We start from the raw sequence: 6,512 nt of genomic DNA on the forward strand, positions 1-6,512 counted from the left end.
TTTAGAAATTTTCGAACAAGAGAAAGAGATGGCAGCTGAAAATAATAATAATAATGCAAGGAGAATGCTTGGTGACTTCACAAAGCCAACGTCCAAGTTTGATGGAAGAAGCATCTCCATTCCTGCCATTGGAGCCAATAACTTTGAGCTTAAGCCTCAACTAGTTGCTTTAATGCAACAAAACTGCAAGTTTTATGGACTTCCATCTGAAGATCCTTATCAGTTTTTAACTGAATTCTTGCAGATCTGTGAGACTGTAAAGACGAATGGAGTTGATCCTGAAGTCTACAGACTTATGCTTTTCCCTTTTGCTGTAAGAGACAGAGCTAGAATATGGTTGGATTCACAACCCAAGGATAGCCTGGACTCATGGGATAAGCTGGTCACTGCCTTCTTGGATAAATTCTTTCCTCCTCAAAAGCTGAGCAAGCTGAGAGTGGATGTTCAAACCTTCAAACAAAAAGATGGTGAATCCCTCTATGAAGCTTGGGAAAGATACAAGCAGCTGACCAAAAGATGTCCATCTGACATGTTTTCAGAATGGACCATATTAGACATATTCTATTATGGTCTCTCTGAATTTTCGAAAATGTCATTGGATCATTCTGCAGGTGGATCTATTCACCTGAAGAGGCTCAGGAGCTCATTGACATGGTTGCAAATAACCAGTTCATGTACACTTCTGAGAGGAATTCCGTGAACAATGGGATACCTCAGAAGAAAGGAGTTCTTGAAATTGATGCTCTGAATGCCATATTGGCTCAGAACAAAGTGTTGACTCAACAGGTCAACATGATCTCTCAAAATCTGAATGGATTACAACATGCATCCAACAGTACTAGAGAGGTAGCTTCTGAAGAAGCTTATGATCCTGAGAACCCTGCCATGGCAGAGGTTAATTACATGGGTGAACCTTATGGAAACACCTACAACTCATCATGGAGAAATCACCCAAATTTCTCATGGAAGGATCAACAAAAGCCTCAACAAGGCTTTAACAATGGTGGACGCAATAGGCTGAACAATAGTAAGCCATATCCATCATCTTCTCAGCAACAGACAGAGAACTCTGAGCAAAACAATTCTAATTTAGCCAATATAGTCTCTGATCTGTCAAAGGCCACTTTCAGTTTCATGAATGAAACAAGATCCTCCATTAGAAATCTGGAGGCACAAGTGGGCCAGCTGAGTAAGAAAGTTATTGAAACTCCTCCCAGTATTCTCCCAAGCAATACAGAAGAAAATCCAAAAGGAGAGTGCAAGGCCATTGACATAGTCAATATGGCCGAATGCACAAAGGAGGAGGAGGACGAAAATCCTAGTGAGGAAGACCTCCTGGGACGTTCCTCAAGCAAGAAGGAGTTTCCTATTAAGGATCCTGAGGAATCTGAGGCTCATCTAGAGACCATAGAGATTCCTTTAAATCTCCTTCTGCCATTCATAAGCTCTGAAGAATATTCATCCTCTGAAGAGAATGAAGATGTGACTGGAGAGCAAGTTGCTCAATACTTAGGAGCTATCATGAAACTGAATGCCAAGCTGTTTGGTAATGAGACTTGGGAAGGTGAACCTCCCTTGCTCATTAGTGAACTAGATACTTGGACTCAGAGAACTCTACCTCAAAAGAAACAAGATCCTAGCAAGTTCTTAATACCTTGCACCATTGGCACCATGAGCTTTGAAAAAGCTCTATGTGATCTTGGGTCAGGGATAAATCTTATGCCACTCTCTGTAATGGAGAAGCTGGGAATCATTGAGGTACAACCTGCCTTGTTCTCATTACAATTGGCAGATAAGTCCATAAGACAAGCTTATGGAATAGTGGAGGACGTGCTAGTAAGGGTTGAAGGCCTTTACATCCCTACTGATTTCATAATCCTAGACACTAGGAAGGAAGATGATGAATGCATCATCCTAGGAAGACCTTTCCTAGCCACAGCAGGAGCTGTGATAGATGTCAACAGAGGTGAGTTAGTCCTTCAATTGAATGGGGACTACCTTGTGTTTCAGGCACATGGCCATCCCTCTGTGACAAAAGAGAGTAAGCATGAAGAGCTTCTCTCAGTTCAGAGTCAAGAAGAGCCCACACAGTCAAACTCTAAGTTTGGTGTTGTGAGGCCACAACCAAACTCTAAGTTTGGTGTTCAAACCCCATATCCAAACTCTAAGTTTGGTGTTGGGACTACTGATGACCGCATAATTTGTATGCTTTTTGGCATTGTTTTTAGTATGTTTTTAGTATGATTTAGTTAGTTTTTAGTATATTTTTATTAGTTTTTAGTTAAAATTCACTTTTCTGGACTTTACTATGAGTTTGTGTGTTTTTCTGTGATTTCAGGTATTTTCTGGCTGAAATTGAGGGATCTGAGCAAAAATCTGATCCAGAGACTCAAAAGGACTGCAGATGCTGTTGGATTCTGACCTCCCTGCACTCGAAGTGGATTTTCTGGAGCTACAGAAGCCCAATTGGCGCGCTCTCAACGGCGTTGGAAAGTAGACATCCTGGGCTTTCCAGCAATATAATAGTCCATACTTTGCCCAAGATTGATGGCCCAAACCGGCGTTCAAAGTCACCTCAAGAAATTCCAGCGTTAAACGCCGGAACTGGCACCTAATTGGGAGTTAAACGCCCAAACTGGCACTAAAGCTGGCGTTTAACTCCAAGGAGAGTCTCTACACGAAATTGCTTCATTGCTCAGCCCAAGCACACACCAAGTGGGCCCGGAAGTGGATTTTTATGTCATTTACTCATCTATGTACTAGTTTTCTATAAATAGGACCTTTTACTATTGTATTAAGGGAGATCTTTTGATCATGTTTTGATGATTGAACCCTCTTTGGGAGGCTGGCCATTCGGCCATGCCTAGACCTTGTTCTTATGTATTTTCAACGGTGGAGTTTCTACATACCATAGATTAAGGTGTGGAGCTCTGCTGTACCTCGAGTATTAATGCAATTACTATTGTTCTTCCATTCAATTCCGCTTGTTCTTTGTCCAAGATATCACTTGTTCTTCAACATGATGAAGGTGATGATTGACGCCCATCACCATTCTCACTCATGAACAAGGTGACTGACAACCATTCTTGTTCTACAAGCATCTGAGGCTTAGTGAATATCTCTTGGATTCCCGATTGCACGATGCATGGTTGATCGCCTGACAACCGAGTGCTCGCCTGACAAACGAGCCAACCATTCCGTGAGATCAGAGTCTTCATGGTATAGGCAGGACTTGATGGCAGCATTCAAGAGAATCCGGAAGGTCTAACCTTGTCTGTGGTATTCTGAGTAGGATTCAATGACTGAATGACTGTGACGTGCTTCAAACTCCTGAGGGCGGGGCGTTAGTGACAGACGCCAAAAGAATCACTGGATTCTATTCCGGTCTGATTGAAAACCGACAGATGAATTCCGCTATGCTGTGACCAGAGTATATGCAATCGTTTTCAATGAGAGGATGGGAGGTAGCTGCTGACAACAGTGAAACCCTACACGAGCTTGCCATGGAAAGGAGTAAGAAGGATTGGATGAAGGCAGTAGGAAAGCAGAGAGACGGAAGGGAAGGCATCTTCATACACTTGTCTAAAGCTCTTACACCAATGATATACATAAGTATCACTATCTTTATCTTTATATTATTTTCATTCATCATCATATACATTTGAGTTTACCTGACTAAGATTTACAAGATGACCATAGCTTGCTTCAATGCTAACAATCTCCGTGGGATCGACCCTTACTCACGTAAGGTATTACTTGGACGACCCAGTGCACTTGCTGGTTAGTTGTGCGAAGTTGTGTAATGCCATGGTATTGAGCTACCACGTTTTTGGAGCCATTACCGGGGATTATGAGAGTTGTGAAAAAGTATTGTTCACAATTTCGCGCACCAAGTTTTTGGCGCCGTTGCCGGGGATTGTTCAAGTTTTAAGCAAGCTTTTGGTAACAATGCCTGGGATTGTTCTAGTTTGGACAACTGACGGTTCATCTTGTTGCTTAGATTAGGTATTTATTTTTTTTCGAAATTCTTGAAGATGAATTCTAGAGTTTCATGATGATTTGTTGAAATCTGGCTGGCTGAAAAGCCATGTCTAATCTGATTGGACCGAGGTTTCAACTTATCACCACAAGAGCTTGTTGATTTTAATCAATCTTGCTTTTGGAGCAGTGATCTGCTAAGGCTTGGCTGACCTTTGGTCATGTCTAGTGTTTTGGACCGAAGCTTTCTTTGAAAGCTTGGCTGGCTGAGAAGCCATGTCTAATTCCTGGACCGGAGTCTTAGACTAGCATTGCACTGATTCCTGGAATTCTCATTAAGAATTTTGATATCTTTTTCCACTTAATTTTAGAAAAACACAAAAAAATTACAAAATTACAAAAAAAAAAAACAAAAATATTTGATGTTTCTTGCTTAAGTCTAATGTCTCATCTTAAGTTTGGTGTCAAATGCATGTTTTTGTTATATTTTTCGAATCCATGCATGTATTTCTTTGTTTTGATCTTTGAATTCTTTTGGCTTGAGTGTTTCTGTGTCTCATATAGTGTCAGTAGTACACAAACTGCTTAGTTTGGTGTCTTGCATGCATTGTTATTTGATTCTTGTTGCATTTTGATTATTAAAAATCCAAAAATATTTTTAATTTGTGTCTTTTCAAGTCAATGATACAAAGAATTGAAGATTCAGAACATACTGCAGAGGAATTATACAGAAAAAGCTGAGCATTCAAAAATGCCCAGTGAAGAAGACAGACTGGCGTTTAAACGCCAGCCAGGGCACCTGGTTGGGCGTTTAACGCCCAAAGAGGTAGCATTTTGGGCGTTAAACGCCAGAATGTATACCATTCTGGGCGTTTAACGCCAGGATGGTGCTAGGGGGAGAATTTTGTTTTAAAATCATTTTTTTTCAAGTTTTCAAAGTTTTTCAAAACCAAATCTTTTTCAAATCATATCTTTTCAATCAAATGTTTTCAAAATCAATTTCTTTCCTTTTTCAAAGATACTTACTAACAATTAATGATTTGATTGAACATTTTTTGCCTTTTCTATTAAGAAAGGTTTTATGTTTGAATCATATCTTTTCTTGTTAGGCAATTCATCAAATTTTTTTTAAAATCATATCTTTTCAAATTGTTTTCAAACCATATCTTTTCAAATTGTTTTCAAATCATATCTTCTCAATCACATTTTTTTTACCCAATCATATCTTCTCAACCACATCTTTTTCAAAATAGTTTTTAATCAAATCTTTTTAAATTCTAATTTCAAAATCTTTTTCAAAAATCACTTTAATTCTTTTCCACTTTCAATTTTCGAAAATTATTAACATCTTTTTAATTGAATTTTCGAAAATTCTCTTCCCTCCTTCCCACATCCTTCTATTTATGGAGTACTACTCCTTCTTAATGCACAATTCGAACTCTATCTAATCAAGTTCGAATTCTTCTACCTTCTCTTCTTCTATTTTTCTTTTCCTCTGACACTTCAAGGAATCTCTATACTGTGACATAGAGGATTCCATATTTTCTTGTTCTCTTCTCTTTCATATGAGCAGGAACAAAGACAAAGGCATTCTTGTTGAAGCTGACCCTGAACCTGAAAGGATCTTGAAGCGAAAGCTAAGAGAAGCTAAGACTCAACTCTCTGTTGAGGACCTGACCGAATTCTTCAAGGAAGAAGAACCCATGGCAGCCGAAAACAACAACAATGCCAACAATGCAAGGAAGGTGCTGGGTGACTTCACTGCACCTACTCCTGATTTCTACGGGAGAAGCATCTCTATCCCTGCCATTGGAGCAAACAACTTTGAGCTTAAGCCTCAATTAGTTTCTCTAATGCAACAGAATTGCAAGTTCCATGGACTTCCAATGGAAGATCCTCATCAGTTCTTAGCTGAATTCTTGCAAATCTGTGACACAGTCAAGACTAATGGGGTAGACCCTGAGGTCTACAGACTGATGCTATTCCCTTTTGCTGTAAGAGACAGAGCTAGAATATGGTTGGATTCTCAACCTAAAGAAAGCCTGGACTCTTGGGAAAGCTAGTCAATGCCTTCTTGGCAAAGTTCTTTCCACCACAAAGATGGAGTAAGCTTAGAGTGGAAGTCCAAACCTTCAGACAGAAGGATGGAGAATCCCTCTATGAAGCTTGGGAAAGATACAAACAATTAATCAGAAGATGTCCTTCGGACATGCTTTCTGAATGGAGCATCATAGGTATTTTCTATGATGGTCTCTCTGAACTATCCAAGATGTCCTTGGATAGCTCTGCTGGAGGATCTCTTCATCTGAAGAAGACGCCTGCAGAAGCTCAAGAATTGATTGAAATGGTTGCAAATAACCAATTCATGTACACTTCTGAAAGGAATCCTGTGAACAATGGGACTAGTCAGAAGAAAGGAGTTCTTGAGATTGACACTCTGAATGCCATATTGGCTCAGAATAAAATATTGACTCAACAAGTCAATTTGATTTCTCAAAGTCTGTCTGGAGTACAAAATGCACCTGGCAGTACTA

General features: G+C 39.7%; 1 non-coding gene across 1 annotated transcript; it reads right to left on the reverse strand.

Moving 5' to 3' along the window:
• Positions 1–6,085: 6,085 nt before the first annotated feature.
• On the reverse strand, positions 6,086–6,193 carry LOC130964646 (small nucleolar RNA R71). The gene has a single exon (XR_009080731.1). It is a non-coding gene; the product is annotated as a small nucleolar RNA R71 (small nucleolar RNA).
• Between the last annotated feature and the right edge of the window lie 319 nt (positions 6,194–6,512).

Source organism: Arachis stenosperma, chromosome 2 (genome assembly GCF_014773155.1).
Source record: "Arachis stenosperma cultivar V10309 chromosome 2, arast.V10309.gnm1.PFL2, whole genome shotgun sequence".
NCBI classification, from domain to species: domain Eukaryota; kingdom Viridiplantae; phylum Streptophyta; class Magnoliopsida; order Fabales; family Fabaceae; genus Arachis; species Arachis stenosperma.